The sequence below is a fragment of the Acomys minous genome (assembly GCF_964271855.1).
Source record: "Acomys minous genome assembly, chromosome: 9".
Classification (NCBI taxonomy): Eukaryota; Metazoa; Chordata; class Mammalia; order Rodentia; family Muridae; genus Acomys; species Acomys minous.
The window spans coordinates 82953245-82975170 of record NC_140490.1 but is presented as its reverse complement, the minus strand read 5'-3'; the positions used below and the strand labels follow the sequence as shown (position 1 = coordinate 82975170).

The 21926-nt window shown below is 46.3% G+C and overlaps 1 long non-coding RNA gene across 1 annotated transcript; it reads right to left on the bottom strand.

The window, feature by feature from the left end:
• Positions 1-212: 212 nt before the first annotated feature.
• Positions 213-4859, bottom strand: LOC311604977. The gene is made up of 2 exons (XR_014781764.1): positions 2732-4859; positions 213-1607 (listed from the first exon to the last, which is right to left on the bottom strand). It is a non-coding gene; the product is annotated as an uncharacterized lncRNA (long non-coding RNA).
• Positions 4860-21926: the final 17067 nt, after the last annotated feature.

Genomic DNA, 21926 nt, shown 5'->3' with positions numbered 1-21926 from the left:
CCTATAAGTTAGTCCCCAGTTTTCTGGTACCTCTTGTTGCAGGAAAAAGGAGCCAGCTAGAGAGAAACGGCAAATCCCTTGCCAGACCTTAGACATGTTTTAAGTGGCAGTGTGACTGTCCCGACCAGCAGGACCAGTAATTACGGGGTCGCGAGGGGAGCCATACCTGAAAAGATGGGACGAGAAAGAAGGAGACCGAGACCAAGTAGAACTCCTATCAAGGTCTTCTTTATTGAATCAAAAGCAAAAGCTTATATGGGGTGGAAGCAGGAGCCAAGCAGTAGGGGGTCTGAGAATGTCTCCAGGTGATCTCAGCAGGGGAACATCCTGTGATTCATCTTGAAACAATTCCTATCTTACTTTAGCTAACTATCTCTTGGAAAGTCCCGAGCCAACCCCGCTAAACAACATCTGCAGAGGTCGAAAGGAGGAGGTTATGCAGAGGTCGAAAGGAGGAAGTTATGCAGAGGCTGAAATAAGGAAGTTATGCAGAGGCTGAAATGAGGAAGTTTAGCTTTGGAATGGGGCATCAGAATTTTGCCTCAGCCAGTAGATTCTTTTAGCCTTGAATGACCCTGGGCTGGCTCCGGACATCTGCCCCTTCTTTATTAAATAGAAGCAGAGAGAGAGAGAGAGGGGGGAGTAGAGGCCTGACCCTCCTGAAGATGGGCGTTGCGTTAAGAGGTCACTGCATGGCCATTTTTTCAGGTCACACATGTCCCCAACCTCCCAGACGCGTTTGCGGAGGACAGGAAAAGGATAGTAACATCCTTTATGCGCGTCAGCCTATATGCAGTCAGGCGTGCCCCTCAGGAACCTACCGAGGTGTCTGGCATGGTTCCCTGCAGTGCTTAGCCTCGCACCCTCTCAAGCGAACAATCGACTCAAGCCCTTAGGTTTCAGCTTGTTGAAGTCGAGGCCACTTTTAGCCGCATTATCAAGGACGGCACAGTCTTCTGCCTCGGGGTCAGGTGGTTCGAGCCTGTGGTAATGAACTTCCACATGGGTGGGTCCCTGTATGGCAGAGTCTACTTGGCGTTTGACAAAGTCAGTAATCTTTCTGAAAGCCCACGGTCCAAAAGATATTAGTAACAAGAACCCTATAAGAGGTCCCAGCAACGAAGGAAGGAGGGTAGTCAGAAGAGGGGAAGCAGAAAACCAGTTTTTATACCAGGATTCAGCTCTATCTCGCTCCCGCTTGCGATTTTCTAGACTTTCTCTGACCTTCCTCATGCTATCTTCTACGATCCCAGTTTTATCGGTATAGAAACAGCATTCTTCTTTGAGTGCTGCGCATAATCCCCCTTGTTGTAAAAACAACAAATCTAGCCCTCTCCTATTCTGCAGTACCACTTCTGCAAGGGAGGAAAGCGAATCTTTTAAAGCTGCCATAGCAACCTGTATTTCAGCAGTATCCTTATCTATGGCTGCACTAAGCTGGTGATAGTTTTGATTGGAGATCACTAAAGATGAAATGCCCGTCCCGGCTCCGACAGCCCCGAGCCCCAGTAGAACCGCGATGGTTGCGGCTGTAATGGGCTCGCGTTTGACTCTGGATGGTGTACCCGGAGGAGTCCAGAAGTTGAGAAATTCATCTGTAGAATAAACTGTTTTTTTTTTTTTTTTTTTTTTGGTTTTTCGAGACAGGGTTTCTCTGTGTAGCCTTGACTGTCCTGGACTCGCTTTGTAGACCAGGCTGGCCTCGAACTCACAGTGATCCGCCTGCCTCTGCCTCCCGAGTGCTGGGATTAAAGGCGTGCGCCACCACGCCCGGCGGCTAGAATAAACTGTTAATCGAGGAAGTAGCTGAACAAGCACACAGTAATCATATTGTTGTAGGAAAGGCTGTACCACGATAAACGGGGTTAGGCCAGTGGAACATGCCAAATATGTATCATTTGGGGCTACCAGGTAGGTGGAGCCACCACTGACCTCAAGGGTCTGATTACACAGAGGAGAAATAACGGAGGGTAAACGCATCCTGGGTCCCCTGATGCAGAGCCCCAGGCCTGAGACTTGGGCCAGGGTCATGCCTTCCCTGGCCTCTGGGTTCCAGCGAACCAGGGAGGAGTCGTTAGTAGCAGTAAGATTGTTAAGGATAGCAACACCCTCATAAAAGGGTGGGGAAGCATGATAACATAACCAACAATCATCTGCAAGGTCGGGACGAACAGCGTGCAGGGCAGACCAGGATTCATTAACCATGGTCAGGATAATATTAACAGAAGGTGAGGGGCCAGGAGGTACGGTGGGTTGAAACAGGGTGGTATGGGGTGTACCAGTGGCTGTTGGGTGGCGTGGATCAGACCGCAGGTTCTGTAGGACCTGATTTGGGCCAATGGCCACCGGTTTTGAATTGGGAATGGTCTTGAGTAGTTTAATTTTAAAAGTAAGGCCAGGATCATATCCAACTGTATATAACCTAAGTCCCCACTCTAGGCCTCGATTCTCCCATGTGGCTTTCTTTCCTTTGTCAGTGAAGGTAATCACAAGGGGGTTGCACCAATTACTACAGTCACGTGTGCCAGAGGGGTCAACTGTCTCTGGGAGATCCTTTCTTTTAACAGTTATATAATCCCAAGAAGATGAAAGTTTCCAATAGGTATCTCCCGTAGTCTCACATCCCCAAGCGGCACAGTAAAAGTCACTAGAGAAGCCGCATTTGTGACCAAGGGAGCGATCTCTGTGTCCCCCAGGACACACATAAATGGGTTTTTCTCCCAAAAAGTACCTGGGCACTTGTCCATCACATCCTGCTTGGACACCCTCAGGCCGAAGATCCAGTGGCTTATCTTGGGGCATATAATGGGAGGGGGTTCCCCAGGCCTCGCTGGCTCCCAAGGCCAGCATACATAAGTCCACTTCCTAAGTAAGCCAGGGTGTTTGATGAGTGATAGAGGAAGAGGAGTTAACAATGTCCCTTTCCCCAAATAAGAATAGGGTCAGGACCCTGCCACCGGGAGGTGAATAGATCTTTCCATAAGGCTTGAGCATAAGTCTGAGAGGTTGTAGCGTGCCATAAGCGATCCGCTGCTGATCTGTGATTTTTGTCTAGGGTAAGGAAATTTAAGACAAAAAGTGCATGGCACAGAAGGGTTTTGTTATTGCCCAATGTGGGGAAGAGTGTTCCCCCTGTACCTTGTAATTTCAGCAGCATATTTTTAAGCGTTTGGTGAGCTCGCTCGACAATTCCCTGTCCCTGCGGGTTGTAGGGAATGCCAGTAATATGTTTGATGTTTAATTGGGCACAAAATTGTTTAAAACTGGCGCTGGTATATCCAGGTCCATTGTCTGTTTTGATAGTTCTGGGCTGTCCCATGACGGAGAGGCAAGTTAGTACATGGTTGATGACATTTTTAGTGGCCTCTCCCGTTTGAAGGGAGGCGTAAAGAAAGCCACTATACGTATCAATGGTAACATGGACATATTTTTGTTTTCCAAAAGAGGCAACATGGGTAACGTCCATTTGCCACAATTCGCCTGGGACCAGTCCTCGAGGGTTGACCCCGAAGTGGGCTTCGGGGAGAAAGGTCAAACAACTCTTACAATTACGAACTATCTGTCTAGCCTGTTCTCTGGTAATTTTGAACCGCAACCTAAGGGTGTGGGCATTAAGATGGTGGAGCTCGTGGGCCTGTTGGGCTTGGGAAATTAGATCAGAGGGATAATCTTGAACCTGAATAGACCCGACCATCTGGGTGGCGGCATCGACTAACCGGTTTCCCTCGGCAAGAGGTCCAGGGAGTCCAGAATGAGCCCTAATATGTCCAACAAAAAAGGGTTTGGTGCGCCGATGGATAAGGCTTTGTAATGCCGCAAATAATGGGGCAGCATTAGTAGTAGGTTTTATGTGAGGCACTGTTTCTAGCAAGGGGACCGAACAGGCAATGTAGGCGCTGTCGGTATATAGGTTAAAGGAATGGTCTGGGAGGGCTGTAAATACCTGTATTGTAGCATATAACTCAACTAGCTGTGCCGAAAGAAAAGGGGAAGACACACGAGTGGTTACTCCATCAATGGAATAAGCTGCTATACCATTAGAAGATCCATCCGTAAAAACTAAACTAGCCTGGGAGATAGGGGACAATTTCGTCCTTTTAGGGAAAATAATAGGCATTTTGTAAAGGAATTGAAGCAACCTATCGGGGGGATAATGGTTATCGATTTTGCCTTGAAAATCTATGCAATTAATGGCCCAGATATCGGAATTGATAAATAGCCAATTAATCTAAGCTGGGGTATAGGGGAGGATCAAAATGTCAGGGTCTTTTCCAAAGGTTTTTCTCGATTGTAAGCGGCCATCCTTTATGAGCTGGGCCACCAGAGATGGGTAGGTGGCAAGAACCTTAGACGATTCCGAAGGGAGGTGTACCCAGTAAAGGGGGGCGCCCTGCCAAAACACCCCCGTGGGCGTAAAAGGGGTGGGAAGGACAATGAATTGTAAGAGTTTAGTAGGGTCAAAAAAGGAGATAGTTTGGTTGTTAATGGCAGACTCAACGCGAGCTAGGGCAGCCTGTAATTTAGGGGGTGTCAGAGGCCACTGGTCTACCCAGACAGGGGCATCACTTCTCCAAGAGATCTTATCTGCCTGGGGTGCAGGGGATACAGTGAAAAAACAATCCTTAAGTCTAATATAAGTTTAAAAACTTACATCTTTGTAAGAAACTTAGCTTATCAGCAGATCACACTCTGTGGAGATCAGGTTGGAATTTAAGAGTTCTGTCTCTGTTAATCTCCAAGTGTTAGGATTAAAGGTATGCACCACCATGCCCTGTCACAGAGATCCACTTGTCTCTGTCTCCCGAGTGCTGGGATTAAAGGCATGTGCCACCGTGACTTGTTTAATTGTTTTATTCTAATTTTAGTAAAAAAAAATTTTTAAACATCTCAAAAATTAATCAGGAAAACAAGAAAATTCTAAGTCCTAGGTAGTTAACTACATTCCCTAGCCTAGTTTAGAAATCTATCAGCCTCCTAGTTCCGCCTCTCCAACTAGCCACGTGTCTGTAGCCATCTCTGCTCTGTAGGAGTCAAGCCCACAGATAACTAGGAGCAGTGTCTGTGAAATTATCTGGCCCAAGGAAATAGTACCCCTGGACTTGTTAGTCAGTTGGATCTAAGCTGGAAACTCTCAGCTGTAAATGTTTGTTTCCAAGGACAAAACTAGTTTATATCTCTTATTTGAGAATCTAAAAATTTTTTAGAAATATTTCAAGTAAACATTAAGCAAATAAACAAGAAAATTATAAACACCTTGTAGCTAAGGAATTTGGAATTAACTCTATTTGCTAGACCAATTTGAAAAACTGTTAGTCACTTACAAGCAAAAAAATTAAGCAAGAAAATTCTAAGTTTTAGGCAATAAACTCTATTTCTTAGATTGTGCTTTTTCAACTTGTCACATGTTTGCAGCCATGCCTGTTCTGTAAGAGGCAAGCCCCACAGGCAGCCACTGTGCCTGGGTTCAGGCCCTGGATAGGGCAGGCCTGCTCCTGCCTCAGAGGCAATACTCTTACTGCCTCATAGGCTGTGTGTGCCATGTTGTGCTGCACTGTTTTAGAAAATTGGCCAGCGAGTAAAGCTTAGCCCTCTATCAAGACATAGAAAAATGAAACAGTATTTTAAAAAGTAAACAAATGTACAGACATAGACATAAAATTTGACATGACGATTATAAAGCAATACCCGAGTTCCCTGTGTCCTGAAGGACTGTTTGAATCTCTGTAAGAAAAGCTAATGCTTACAAGGGCTTTTTTAACTCTAACTCCTCTTTCCCTGAGAAAAATTTTAAGGTGGCGAATAAATTACGCCTCCTTTGAGAGACTTTAACCCATCTTATTGACAGAGATGAACACTTACCTAAGTGCGGAGAGGTCCTGTGAGCAGCAGGCCCGCACCCGAGACGATCGGAGGTACTTTTGACCTCGGCGAGAGACTTGACCGCGGCGTTTCTGAATTATTTCCCACGAAGGGTCTCTGTCGTGGTAGAGGGCTCGTACCTCGTGGCCACGTTGGGCGCCACGTGTCCCGACCAGCAGGACCAGTAATTACGGGGTCGCGAGGGGAGCCATACCTGAAAAGATGGGACGAGAAAGAAGGAGACCGAGACCAAGTAGAACTCCTATCAAGGTCTTCTTTATTGAATCAAAAGCAAAAGCTTATATGGGGTGGAAGCAGGAGCCGAGCAGTAGGGGGTCTGAGAATGTCTCCAGGTGATCTCAGCAGGGGAACATCCTGTGATTCATCTTGAAACAATTCCTATCTTACTTTAGCTAACTATCTCTTGGAAAGTCCCGAGCCAACCCCGCTAAACAACATCCGCAGAGGTCGAAAGGAGGAGGTTATGCAGAGGTAGAAAGGAGGAAGTTATGCAGAGGCTGAAATGAGGAAGTTTAGCTTTGGAATGGGGCATCAGAATTTTGCCTCAGCCAGTAGATTCTTTTAGCCTTGAATGACCCTGGGCTGGCTCCGGACATGTGACTTTGGAGGAGGGCTTTAGTTCGGTGTTTATGGATGCTATCCTCTTCGACTGCTGCCTGCCTTTTAGTTTTCCATCCTGACAAGGATGCAAATTTAGAGGCTTATCCCTGTGGGGGTGGGCATTAGCTAGAAATGCCTGGCTCCTGGACTCGCAGAAGAGTCATGGAGGTGGCAGAGATGCTTGTTCCTGGGAGGAGGAGCAGAGGGAGGAGCAGCCATGGTGCAGCATAGGGAGGCAAGGAAGGGTTAAAGGTAGATTGGGTGTAACCAGGGTGTGCAGCCGAGACAAATGTTCAAATACATAATCATTTATTCATATTTAAATAATATCCAAATCCCTGCTATATTAGATCCATTGGCCAAAAAGCTCAGAGATAAATTCTGAGCCTAGGCAGCTGGTGGCAGGAGAAAAACACAAACAAAACAACACCAAAAAAATACCAGCATTATTCTCACATTCAGGACTGGTCAGAAACAAGCGTGCAGTGGCCAACTATATCTTAAATTACCTTTTGTTATCTGAATTGACCTTCATAACCTTGAAATTTCATCATTACACAAAAATCCATACCAGTTTAAAATAGGAGACTTGTTGTTTACTTAATCTAAAAGGAGATACAGTAATAGACAGAAAGTTCATTAGAACTAAGAAGTTTTATTATTGTTGCTTTATAGTGTGTGGTCATCTTAAGACGGTGAAATGGCATGGCAGTTTGCTATTTGAAAACATTTGTGTTTCTATATACATTTTTTTTTAAAAATGAGAGTTACAGACAAGTTACATGCACATATACACACAGAGTTACATGTCCACATAGAGTTGAATTTGAGTTACATACATATATACAAACAGACATAGGCCCTAAGCAAGAGTTGAATCATATATATACACACATATACACACACACACACATGAATCATATATAGGTTTTAAATTATAAGTATTGCATGGAAACATCCTTGTTGCTGCTATCACCTTGCAGTGAATGCTCCACCTCAGCTACTTTTATTGTCACCAGTGAAACAAGACTTGCTGCCTCGCAGAGCCCTGGCTTCTCTAGTGTCTTCTAGGAGTTCTGCGCTGGGCACTGGACACTCAGGTGCAGGATCCGTCTGCAGTTAATTCTGTGCAGGTGGAAAGTCTGTGTCACTAACACATTTGCATGTGGATGCCACGGGGGTCCAGTGTGTTAGTAAGACAGACTTCCTGGGTTTCCTGGCCTCAAGTGTAAACATTGACCTAATATTAATTGTGTTTTTATTTTCTTCCTAAGTTTCTTATGAAGTTCGGTGGATGTCTTTATTCTTTCCTATACACTGCAGACTTTATTGTAGTTGTTCCAAAGTTTTGAAGTAAGAGGAAGTCACTGTGTTTAGTATTTATCCAGTCTTCTGTGTTGATTTTTTTTTCCATTCATGATTACCATTTCTTATCACTTTTCTGTTGTTGCTAGCGTAAATGGTGACACACACACACACCTCTTTTTTTTTTTTTTTAAGACAGGGTTTCTCTCTGTGTAGCCCTCGCTGTCCTGGAACTCAGTTTGTATCCGGGCTGGCCTCAAAGAGAGCCTCCTGATTCTGCCTCCCCAGTGCTGGGATTTTTAAGGTGTGCACCACCATGCCCACCCAGTAACGCTTTTTATTGGACGTTTGTTGACTCCATAGCTGAAGTTCTGTATCGTTGAATATGATATTGAAACAATAGGCAAGATGGCAACAAACCACATGGTTGGTTTCTACTCAAGGGCAGCTCAGCTCCCTCCTCCCTCCATCAGGAACAAGTCGCAAAGGGTAAATGTACACAGTTACAGCCTTTTCTTTACCAAGATGCTTTTGTGAGGTTGGCATGGATGTAGGAGGAGGTGGCACCTATGGCATGGCCTAGGCAGGTAGATCCCCACAGCTAAGGAGCAGAGGACTGATTTCCATGGCCTCAGGCAGGGAGTGTTGACTCCATGCAAATGTCGTACCACACAGATTGTATTGTGGAAGCCCAGCATCGCCGTCCAATTGTTTCACCTTCTTCTCAGTCCCAAGAACTAAATACACCCAGCTGCACGCCTGCCAACCACAATGCTTCCTTTTAAGATGACAGTTGGAGTAACCCTCTGTCACTATAATCGATCCCCAAAGTATTCCATTATAAGGGTTGCCTTGGTCATTGTGTTTCTTCCAAGTAATAGACCAGTCACTAGGACACGTTGTTTGTGTAACATCTTGACATATATCTGTACTCTATGCACGTCCTGTGAAGTCAAGTAAGGCTAAATGAAAGAGTAACGGACTTATCTCTAGACAACACACTCAGTTTGTGGCAACAACAGGCAGACATTAATGAAACCTGTGTGGTTTGCAAAGAAAAAGACGGCACTTAAGTGCTGAGCAGAGGTAGCAATCATCTAATGGGCCTGGGTTCATCCAAAGCCAGAACATTTTGTGGTGGTAGCATCTAGGTGCTGCTTCCCTTTAAAGAAGAAAGATACAAAATTTAAAGGTTATGGGTTCTTCCTCTCTGTTCAGTACTGTTTCCGCCATATGTCTGACAGAGTCTGAGCTCCAAGGAGGAGACTGGGAAAGTTTATTGCATGAATCCATGATGATCAAGTCTGGATTGTATTTTGAGACCACAAGACGTTGTGATAACCAAGCCCTGAGACACCTCGTGTGAGCATCTGCTTGCAGGGAGTGGAAGCAGGCAAAGGGCGAGGTGGATGAGAAGTTGCCCAGTTATCTTCAAATACATAAAAGAGTGCATACTGGAGAGAGACCCTATGAATGTAATCAGTGTGGTAAAGCCTTTGCACAAAAGAGTCATCTGCAAATGCATGAAAGAATTCATACTGGAGAGAAACCTTATAAATGTAATCAGTGTGGCAAAGCCTTTGCACAAAAGAGTCATCTTCAAATGCATGAAAGAATTCATACTGGAGAGAAACCCTATGAATGTGATCAATGTGGTAAAGCCTTTGCATGAAACAGTCATTTGCAAAGGCATGAAAGAACTCATACTGGGGAGAAACTGTACAGATGTAAACAATGCAAAGCTTTTGCTCATCGCATTAGTCTTCACGTGCATGAAAGAAATACTGGAGAGAACCCCTATTAATTTTAACCTACGTGGTAATGCCTTTACATGTCTCTGTACTCTTCAAAACATCAAAGAATTTATATTGACAAAAATTGCCCAGGAGCCTAATGAGGCACAGCCTTCCATACCAAAATCATTTTCACCACTGAGCTCTCACTGGCACTTGAGTACGATTAGTAGAAACATTCCAGCATTAAAATATTGTCTCTATTTCCAAGTGTAGACGTATTGTCATCCAAGAACGCAGGAACAGGGTACAATTTGAATAAAATGTATTTATAAATGAAAATTGTATTTATGTTGTCAGTTATCTTTGGATTATATTAGTTTCTTCTATGGACCAAATACTTGCTTTTTACACTTTCTCAGAAACACAAATGAATGCCAAGAGTATTGTCTCAGGGAGTTAAGGTTGTTGCTGCTTAACTGAGGACAGGATTTCATTCTCTTGGATACCCACATTACCCATACGAGTTTTTCTCCAAATACTATGCTTGGGTTGTAAGAATAACATCAATCTCACGCACACAGTAGCACATAACACAGATATTGTGAGTTCACTCACCAGTTTACGGTGCTTGCTGCCAAACTTGAGGAGCTCAATGTGGCCTTTAGGAACCACACAGGGTACCTACAGAGTAGACACCTGTACGTGCTCCTCTAACGGGGACTTGCACACCATGGCACAGGTGTAAACACATTTAAACAGTCTAAACAAGATGAAATCAATATAGAAATTAGCCAAAATGTTGAGAACATAAGATGCAATTTACTAGCTGTAATTAATCCATCGTAAATTTGCAAGAAGTGTTACTGTTCAAAACAATGAGGGTTCCTGTTTGAAACTTACCTTATCCTTTCATTCTGTGAGTCAAAGATCAGTCATGTAAAAAAACATATCTCAGCTGAGTGGAGTGGTGCATCCACGTAGTCGCAGCACTTGGGAGACAGTCAGGTGGTTCTGAGTTTCATACCAGCCTAGTCCACGGACTGAGTCCAGGACGGTGATAGTTATGTAGGCAGATCCTGTCTCAAACAAACAAAAGGGTGTGGGGTACAAAGATGTCTCAGAGAAGAGGAGGTTGAAGTCTCTGCCCCAGCATGGAAGGCTTTAGAACTTTCTATAGCTCTAGCTCCAGGGGCTCCAGCATCTTCACACAGGCATCTGTGGAAGCAAAACACCAATACATGTAAAATAAAAATAACCATTTTAAAAAAGCATTTACCAAATCATGAAACTTTTCCTAACATGATTTGAACTCATCTCTACACAAATTAAGTCTTTCATTGTCTTCATTGGCACTAAGATTACTGTGTAAACATTGACATTGAGAAGCCATGTGCAGAGTCTATTTCAAGAGTGATATACGGCTGGGGAGAGATGGCTCAGAGGTTAAGAGCACTGATTGCTCTTCTGAAGGTCCTGAGTTCAATTCCCAGCAACCACATGGTGGCTCACAACCATGTATAATGTGATCTGATGCCCTCTTCTGGCCTGCAGGGGCACAAGCAGGCAGAGCACTGTGTTCATAATAAATAAATAAATTAATTAATTAATCTTTTTTTTTAAAAAAGAGTGATATAAATCCAATCAGTGACCATGTAGCATGGATTTTCATCACCTGCAGGTGATAGGAGACAGGAGTAGTGGGGCATCTTCATCTTCTGCATTGTAATGGTGTGTTTGATCTCAGGAGCATGGACTCTAGTACTGCTGCTGTTGGGTACCCAAGTTTGTTTCCTAGCGCCCACATCAGATGGCTCCAACGTACCTATTAATCCTGGTCTAAGAGGTGAGATGAACTTTTCTGGCTTCCTTGGGCACCAGGTATGCTAATGGTGTAAAAGCAGATGTGTGTGTGTGTGTGTGTGTGTGTGTGAGAGAGAGAGAGAGAGAGAGAGAGAGAGAGAGAGAGAGAGAGAGAGAGAGAGAGAGAAAGAGAGAAAGAGAGAGGAGAGACTTTTTTTTAATAAGAGTTTATTTTTTTAAAAGGATTTCCCCTTATCTGTGTTATATTTTTTTTTAAAGATCTATTTTATTTATTATGTATACAAATCTCATTATAGATGGCTGTGAGCCACCATGTAGTTGCTGGGAGAATTGAACTCAGGACCTTTGGAAGAACAGTCAGTGCTCTTAACCTCTGAGCCATCTCTCCAGCCCTGTGTTATATTTTTATAATATGAATTTGTGGGCATTCTTGGGACACAAATTCCTGGAATTGAGTTATGATGAGGAGAATTCTGAGTGCTTATGAGAACACTCCAAGAAATCAAGACAACAATCTTGTGACCTCAGTGTTTTCAAAATTCAGAATTATTCTTAGAATGTATTTTTGTGCTCCTCCCAGATGTACCAGATATGAGTGAGTTTACTTCACATTACTCATTATTGTTTGATGTTGCTATTAAATTACATATTTAAACTGTCTTTTATATTGCCTGTATGAAAACAACATGTCTTTGTGCTATGTGGCTGGTTTTTAATCATTGTATATCTTTTTAAAATTTACATATACATTTATATTACACATATATAAAATAGATTATGTACAACAAGAAGAACTGCAAATCATTTGGGAATTATATTAATCTTACATTCATAATGTTTTAGCTATTTGTATTTAGCAACTTTGAAGAAAACATTTCCTATCTTGGTGAGTCTAACATTCTGAATGTAAGTCTATATCTATCATATTTCGTCTCTATCAACTTAAAACATCTATCTAGACCTAAAAGCATCTTAACCCCTAAACAACTGAGCTTAATTGTAAAACTCAGCTATCTGGTTTTCAACGCCATCAGAGACTTCAGAATCTGAATTTAGCCAGGCATGGTGGCACACGCCTTTAATCTCAGCACTCAGGAAGGCAGAGGCAGGCAGATTGATGTAAGTTCAAGACCAGCCTGGTTTACAAAGCAAGTCCAGTAGAGCCAAGGCTAACACAGAGAAACCCTGTCTTGAAAAAAAAAAAAACCAAAGAATGAAAAGTAAAAGATCACTCGAGAGGAAGAGGCAGGAGGATGGCTGTGAGTTCGAGGCCAGCCTGGTCTACAAAGCGAGTCCAGGACAGCCAAGGCTACACAGAGAAACCCTGTCTCAAAAAAAAAAAAAAAAAAAAAAAAGAAAGAAAAGAAAAAGAAAAAAGAAAAAAAGAAAAGTAAAAGATTTTAAAAATGAAAATAAAAATTCTGAATTTGTGCCATTGAGACATGTGTGAAGGTCAGAGACTAGTTGGAAGTGTGGCTCCTCTCCCGGTTGTAGACCTCAGACTTGGTTGCAAGCACCTTTACTCACTCAGCCAACCAGCTGGTTCCTCTCTTCTCATTCGCCTATTTCGGCGTATTAGTTGCAATTGCTCTGTTTTCATTCTGGGGTAGAGAATACTAGGTATCCATTCTTGAGCCACACCCACGCTTGGCAGCATCTGCCCACTGAGCGTTATATAAAAGATCTGGTTAAGTTGTCCAGATATTTCGTCGGCACGGTCTGTAGTCATACCTAGCCTCAAACTAGTGAGGCTTCTGGATCAACCTCCCATGTGGTGGCGTTCCAGGATTACATCACTCTAAACGCATATGGAAATTAGCAATAAAGTCTATCTTCTTTTAAGAAGTAATTTAGCACCTGGGCGGTCATTCAAGGCTAAAAGAATCTACTGGCTATGGAAAAATACCGATGCCCCGTTCCAAAGCTAACTTCCTCCTTTCACCCCCTGCAGATGTTATTTAGCAGGTTAGCTCGGGACTTTCCGAGAATAGTTAGCTAAGATAAGATAGGAATTGTTCCGAGATGAACCACAGGATGTTCCCCTGAGGGCATCATCTGGAGGCATTCTCGGCCACCCCCCTGCTGCTTAGCCCCTGCCTCCATCCCATATAAGCTTTTGCTTTTGATTCAATAAACAGACCTTGATAGGAACGCTACTTGGTCTTGCCTCTCTCTTTTCCGTCCCATCCCTCAGGTATGGCTCCCCTCGCAACCCCGTAATTTCTGGTCCTGCTGGATGGGGCACACGCCTCATCCCAGCACTCGGGAGGCAGAGGCAGGCAGATCACTGTGAGTTCGAGGCCAGCCTGGTCTACAGAGTGAGTCCAGGACAACCAAGGCTACACAGAGTAACCTTGTCTGGAAAAACAAAAACAAAACAAAATAAAAAAAAGAAGTAATTCAGCTAAAGTTGTTTCAATCATGGTTTTTAAAAATACACCCTTGGTGTCATTAATATTTTTTATTCTCTGTTATGTGGATTTCATCTCTAAGCCTTACTAGTCTTTCTTTCTGGGTCCTATCTTTCCATGCACTGATTCTTTTGTTGCCATTTTCATATGTGGTTTTGTTCACGTTGGAGGCACACCTTTTAGGAATGTGGAAAGCTTTCTCAGATGCCCTGATAAAAGCACCAAGGGAGGCCGGGCATGGTGGCGCACGCCTTTAATCCCAGCACTCAGGAGGCAGAGGCAGGTGGATCGCTGTGAGTTCGAGGCCAGCCTGGTCTTCAAAGCGAGTCCAGGACAGTCAAGGCTACACAGAGAAACCCTGTCTCGGAAAAAAAAAAAAGCACCAAGAGAACTTGCTTAATATGAGCCGTCAGGTTATGAAAGACATACTGATGCCAGACTTTCTACCTTTGTCTTTTCATCTCAGGTCCTCACCCTGGTCACCTCCACTGCGGGAGCTCTGATTGTTGCTGTTTGGTGTCTTAGGCTAAGTTACTTTAACTTGTTGTTGTTGTTTTGTTGTTTTGTTGTTTTGTTGTTTTGTCCTGGCTGTCCTGGAACTCACCCTTAACTTTTTGATGTCCTGCCTCTACCTCCCAAATGCTGGCAGGATAGGCCAGTGCCAACATTGAACACTGGGAAAGTGTTACTGTTTTGGCTACCAACGTGCAAGAGAGACAGGTGTGAGCAATCCTGGGTGTGCCTTACTGGCATTGCTCATGCCTAGTGAGTATTCACCAGCTAGTTTAAATTTGGCCTAGATAGACCGGGCGCCCTTTCAGCTGTGATGCAGAGGCTTGCTCCTCTGCACATTGCTTAATGTGCTTTGTGTGCTAGAGACCCTGTGCCGAGGCAAGTGAGAAGTTCCTACTTGGTGCAGGGACGACTTTCCTGCCCAGAGGCAAGTTCTACCTCAGCGTCAAACTCCACAGGTCTGGAACAAGTCTATACCTGGAGTGGAAGCCAGGGGCTCTGAACCACTGTACAGTGACACTTCACAGGGCTGCATTCCTAAGGGATTTGCAGGATGCAAGGGATTGATGAATGCCAGGGACCAAAAGGCCTGAGGCCGACCTCCACCCATTCAGTATTTGCAGCCAACATCCTGCTGGGCCACTCATTAGGTATGCAAGGCATCCGGCTTAGTCCTGAGAAGACAGCGATCTGATCCTAAGATAACCACAGAGATATCCTGCTTTGTCTCACCTGGAAAGACCCCTCCCCTTGCAAATGTTCCCGGGGCTCAACCCAGAAGATTTTGTACTTTTCCACTACTCCCTTGCGTACCCCGCCCGCCCTAAAGCAGGTTTTAAAAAGCCTGCCCTTACCTTTAATAAATGAGCTCTTGACAAGCAATTGTTCGCTTGAGCTACTGTCTCTCTCCCGCCCATGTCTTTATGTACAGGTTGCGACCCCCCTCGATCCCCCAATAACTGACCAGCTGGACTGGTTGGTGGACTAATTATCGTTACATGGATTAATTTCATCTGGCGACCACGAAGGGACTCGAGGTGCGGGTTTCTCCCCGAACGGATTAAGGGACCGGTCCACAGGAGTTTTCATGACCAGCCGAGCTCGCCCGGCCGGCTTCGTCATTAGGTGAGTCATCCGTTCGCATATCTCAAGAATGGGCCATTCGCTGTCCAAGGAAGCAAAGTTCATAAAAGGCTTAAAGGACGTACTCAGAGAGAGAGGTATTAGGGTAAAAAAGAAACATTTGATTGAGTTTTTTGTTTTTATTGACCAGACCTGTCCCTGGTTCATGATTGATGGACCTACTATTCATTCTGAAAAGTGGCAGAAGGTGGGGCGTGAGCTTAATGCACTTATTAAAAAAGATGGTAATACAGCGGTGTCGAACAGTATTTTTTCTTATTGGGGCCTTATACGGGACATAATTGAGTCCGGCGAAAACGAAAGCGGAGAGAGGCAGCTCCTCTCCGTGGCTGAACTCTGCCTGCGCGAATCTCTCCCTCCTTCTCGTGTTCCTTCCTGTTCCTCTCTGCAGGGTTCCTCTCTTACGCTCATTGACATGCCCCCCGATTCTGTTCCTCCTACATCCTCGGAGCCCTTAAAAAATCTTTCCCCTGCGCCTGCGTCCAAGCCTTCCCCTCGCCGTCTTTATCCGTCGCTTCCTCCCACCTATGAGGACCCCATTTCCGCTATGGAACGTGGGTGTTCACCACTTTGTGCCTCTGTTTTTCCCCCAAAAAGGACGCCCTCTGTCCGGTCCGGTCCGCCAACCTCTCCTGTTCGCCCCTTCACGCGCCTCCCGCCATTCCGCCATTTTCCTTTCTCAGGCCCCAGATGATCCCTTGGATCCGGATGCTGCTGCCACCCTTGAGGAGGAGGCTGCTCGACATCATTCCGATGATGGCCTCCTCCGCGCGGCGCCAACCTTTCCCTCCTCTACCTTGCTCACTCTTCCCCCTCCCCTTACTAAGCCCTACCCTGCCTCCCGGCTCCCGCCACCTTGCTCCCTCCCAAACTGCTTTTGCCAGACGGAGGCTCATCTCCAACACCAGATCTCCCATGCGACGAAGATTCTTCAGCTTCAACAACGGCTTTCGCTTTTAACAACGCGCATTTCCTCCACAGCTCCGTTTATTTTCCCTGTCACCCGTTCCCAGAGCCAGCCCGCCCTGAGCGGGGCGAAAACTGAGGCCATTGATTCAGGCGCTGCTTTGGGAGACCCACCTGCCCCTACACCCTCCCAGTCGTCCGCGGCCCTTGTAGATTCTGATAGTGAGCATGATTCCTCAGGTTCGGAGGGAGAACAGAAAGGTGGTGGAACGGCTCCTGACCCTACCCAGCCTTTCGCAGACCCCTCCCCCAAGCTTCCCTGGTTTTTACTGATGGCTCCTCTACCGGGGTTGCTGCCCTTTCTGTGGACGGAGCTATCCTGCAAAAACAAACCCCCCATACCTCTGCTCAGCTTGTTGAGCTGGAAGCTGTTGCACACGCCTTTACATTGCTTCCCCATACTCCCTTTAATCTATATACTGATAGTGCCTATGTAGCATCCTCTGTTCCACTCCTCGAGACGGTTCCTCGTATTAAGCCTGCTACTAATGCCTCTCCTCTCTTCTCCCGTATCCAACAGCTTATTCTTTTGCGCTCTCAGCCTTTTTTCGTTGGTCATATTCGCGCTCACTCTACCCTGCCAGGGCCTTTGACTACACTTAATGCCCAGGTGGACTCAGCCACGCGCCCCCTGCTTTCAGGGCTGGCCGTTCCATCCGCCAGCGACTCCGTTGCTATGGCCAGGGAGGCTCACGCCCTCCACCACCTTAATTCCCAAAGCCTCCGCCACATGTTCTCCATCACTCGGGAACAAGCCCGGGCTATTGTTAAAGAATGCCAGGCATGTGTCACCTTTCTTCCCGAGCCACATACGGGAGTCAACCCTCGTGGCCTCATGCCTGGACAGGTCTGACAAATAGATGTTACTCATTTTTCCTCTTTTAAGAAACTTAAGTATATTCATGTGTCTATAGATACTTTTAGTGGATTTATTTGCGCCTCTCCACACGCTGGAGAGTCTACTAGAGATGTTATTGATCATGTTTTGTATTGCCTTATTGTACGATGGAGAGTCTACTAGAGATGTTATTGATCATGTTTTGTATTGCCTTATTGTACGATGGAGAGTCTACTAGAGATGTTATTGATCATGTTTTATATTGCCTTACTGTTGCCCCCAAACCCTATACCTTAAAGACTGATAACGGCCCTGGGTATACAAGCTCTGCCTTCAAGTCCTTCTGTGCCCAACTACAGATTAAACATGTTACGGGGATACCTTACAATCCCCAAGGACAAGGAATTGTCGAGAGGGCCCACCAGACACTTAAAACAATGCTTAATAAATTACAGTTTTCCAAAGGAATCCTATATCCCTCTACAGCAGGGCCTCGCCTGCTTCTCAATCATGCATTGTTCGTCCTAAATTTTCTACAAAAGGATGATCTTGGCCATTCAGCGGCCGATCGCCTTTGGCACTCTTCCACCTCCTCCACCTATGCCAAGGCTCTGTGGAAGGATCCACTGACCCACCGATGGCATGGACCCGACCCAGTCCTTATTTGGGGCAAAGGTCATGCCTGCATTTATGATCAAAAAGAACAAAATGCGCGCTGGTTACCTGAGCGCCTAATCAAACCTTTTAACCCCCCTCTCCCAGGGAACTCCCCTGAGGAAAAGATGTAATTGTGCTCTTTTTTAGGATAAAAAAGATACCGCCGATTCATCATGTTGCTACTCACCGCGTCGCTCCTTTGCCTCTGCCTTCCTGAAGTGATTCTCGCCGCATTCCTGCGCCAACCTCAGCCTTATACAATCTATAATTTTACCTGGGTCATTATTAACCAAGCGGGAGATATTGTTAATTCCTCCTCCTCTCAGGGCATTAACCCCCAGTGGCCCGATTTACAGGTTGACCTCTGTGCCCTGGCCCTGGGAGGCCCCTCTTCTTGGGGCGTGGAAGACATTTTTTGGCCTAAGGCTCCCGAGGAGACGCCCCCTTTCTCTCGCTCGGTTGGTGGTCCCAGCCCCGGCTGCTGTAATGACCTGGAGCGCATCATGCTCCACAAAACCTTACACCAAGATGGGATTGCTTGGGCCGGAGGGCTCTATGTTTTCCCGGGACCCTCTCATCGCTGTGGTGGGGCCCAAGATTTTTACTGTGCCTCTTGGGGGTGTGAGACCACTGGCGACACGTACTGGAAGCCATCCTCTTCTTGGGACCCTTAAAGACCTTTGCAATGTAGCTCGTTCAGTCACCAATGGCTGGTGCAACCCCCTGACCATTCGCTTCACTGAGCCCGGTAAACGTGCCATTTGGACGGGTCGTGGATTTGAATGGGGCCTCCGTGTTTATAAATCAGAGTACGATTTTGAACTTACGTTCAGGTTACACCTCCTGAAAGAAGGTACCCAGTAAGGGCGCTGCAGTGGTTGGGCCTAATCATATTTTCCATCATCCTGTTCCCGTTCCTGCTCCTGACCCGCCCCCCCCCCCCCCCCGCCTAAACCCGCCACCCCCATGCCTCCCTCCCCTCCCACCCCCTCCCTTCCGACCTACCCTCCCCCTGGGCCCCCCCCCCATTTCGGCTGATGTCATTCCCCAGTTGACAAATGCCTCCATATGGGCCTTAAAAAAAAAAAAAAAAAAAAAAAAAAAAAAAGAATGACTCCTCCTTGTCATTTCCTGAATGTTGGATGTGTTTCTCCCCCTCCCCGCCCTTTTACGAGGGTATTGCTCTTCTTTCCACCTTGCTCTTTACTAATGTTACCCCACCCTCACCGGCTTAGCTCCCGACAATCGCATTACCCTCCAGCCTGTTTCCGGCATAGGTACTTGCCTCCTGGGTCCCCATATGCTCCCTCCCCCAACCTCTTCCCCTCAGCGACGTTCGCGCCCAGACTGTCATTCCCGACCTCTCCCTCCCCTACATTCTCGCGCCAAATAACACCCATTTTGCTTGTTCCTCTGGTTTAACCTCGATCGTCTATGCCCCTACCTTCCTTTCCTCCAAAGACTGGTGTGTCCTTGTTATTCTTCTTCCCCGTTTTACTATTCATGACCCCGACTCATTTTTAAATTTTCTGAAAGGGGGAATTTCCCCAACCCTAACCTTGCCTCCCCCTGGCTTACTACTCTTCTCCCCACCCTGCTCGGGCCCCTCGTTGGTGTTCTCCTTCTATTATCCTTTGGCCCATGGACTTTAAACCGTCTTACAGGGTTTGTTAAAAGTCAGGTTGAAGCTGCCACCAAGAATATCCAGGTTCACTACCGCAGCCTGGAGACTGAGGACTCAAATGAGACTTCTATTTCCATCCAGGAGATTTCACCTACGCCTCAGTCGGTTAACTACGGGCGGCCTTTGCAGTTCCTATGGGCGGCCTTTGCAGTTCCCGAGGATGCAGAATGCTGGATGGTGAGCCTGGTTGTGCCCTCGGTGCCTTTGGTAAACCTGTGCAAGCCCTCCCCTATATCTTTTGGCCTGAGCCCACCTTGACCTGACCCGCGATAGTGCCTGGTAAGTCAGAGACGGAGCGTTCGAATAAGCCTCGGTTATCAGACGTTGGTCGGTCCTTGGTGGGAGGACAGACCATAGGCGTGGTAAGATTGAGCATCGATCCTCTAGCAGGCTCAGGCCATCGCGAGGCCCCCTCTCCTTGGGAATTTGGCCGGTCCAGAATAACTGTTGTCCTGAAACATTGGACATTAGTGATTCTTAAATATACCGCCATCCTGTAACAATGACTGGTGACCTCCTAAAGGTCATTCGCTGGGCTGTAAGGTCTCCCTCAGGCCAAAGTAAACAAAAGGGGTGAAACTGCCAGGGACCAAAAGGCCTGAGGCCGACCTCCACCCATTCAGTATTTGCAGCCAACATCCTGCTGGGCCACTCATTAGGTATGCAAGGCATCCGGCTTAGTCCTGAGAAGACAGCGATCTGATCCTAAGATAACCACAGAGATATCCTGCTTTGTCTCACCTGGAAAGACCCCTCCCCTTGCAAATGTTCCCGGGGCTCAACCCAGAAGATTTTGTACTTTTCCACTACTCCCTTGCGTACCCCGCCCGCCCTAAAGCAGGTTTTAAAAAGCCTGCCCTTACCTTTAATAAATGAGCTCTTGACAAGCAATTGTTCGCTTGAGCTACTGTCTCTCTCCCGCCCATGTCTTTATGTACAGGTTGCGACCCCCCTCGATCCCCCAATAACTGACCAGCTGGACTGGTTGGTGGACTAATTATCGTTACATGGATTAATTTCAGATGAAAGTAGGTCCCCTTTCCCGTTTAGATGCCCTTGATCTCCTTTTGTTGTCTTATTGCTCTGGCTAGAACTTCGATGCCCTATGAGCGTATACAGGGGGAGGAAGTCCCCCTCAGTCACAGTCATAGGGGAGGGGAGTAAGGGGAAAACGGGAGGGAGGGAGGAACGGGAGGATACAAGGGAGGGGATAACTATTGAGATGTAATATGAATAAATTAATAAAATAAAATTTAAAAAAAGAAAAGAAAGTTGGTCCCCTGCAAAAACAGACAGTGCTCGGAACGCGATGAGCCATCTCTCCTGCCCTTTGTTCACGTATTTAGTATTGTGAGTCAAAATTAGGAGAAAACATGTCATTGCAGGCTGATATAAAAATACACCTGGACCAGGGCTGGAGAGGTTAAAGTTCAAAAGCACTGGTGGTTGTTCCAGAGGACTGGGGTTGAATGCGCAGTACCCGCATGTTGGCCATCAGCTGTATGTAATTCCAATACCAATGGAGCCAGAAGCCTCTTCTGACCTCCAAGGACACTTCACAGACTTGGAGGACAGATATACGTGCAGCCAGAGCATCCATATATGCACAATAAAGTTCTAAAGACCGAACCTCCTTTTACCACTCACTGCTTTCTGTTCCCAGATAGCAAGGCAAGTGGTCTCGGAGCACAGCAGGACTAGGGGAAAGAGTAAGGAATCATTTCACCTGCAAGGCAAGAGAGGCCCCTGAGCAGCTTACCTGCACAGCCCTCAGGAAGAGATGGCCCGTCCCGAGGCTGTACGATAGCATTAGCATGATGAAGACACTTGGTAGTGACGCTCAGGACCATAGAGTGGGGTCTGTCAGATGGAAAACATGCAGCGAAGCCCTTCTGCTCCTGTTCCTATCTGTACACCACCAACCGTAGGAGGTTGGCTGTGGGTGGCCGTCCTATGCCTGGCACCTGTGTGGAGATCATCCCGGGAGCGTATGTAAGTGTCCTAGGCACAGGGCAGCAGCGTGGAGGACTCCTGCGTCACATTCAGCACCTTATCCCTGGGAGGAGTCATTGGTCAGATGTGAGGTCAATGGCCCATTCTTGAGGTTCCCAGATCGTCAGAGGTGAGAAAGGCTCACAGCCGATGAGGGTAGGGCAGAGTCAGTCTTCAGTCGGGATGCTGTGTGAGCACTGCCCGAGCAAGTCTGAGGCGAAGTCAGGCCACGGTGCACACTATGAAGGGACTGGTTTGACAGACACTGCATCCATGATTCGTCCTCATTTTATTATCATTTTTTTCTTCCCGTCTTTTTTTTCCCCTTGTTTCTCATTTCTTTGGCAACTTAGAGTAGTGTTAGTCCTTTAATCTAAAAG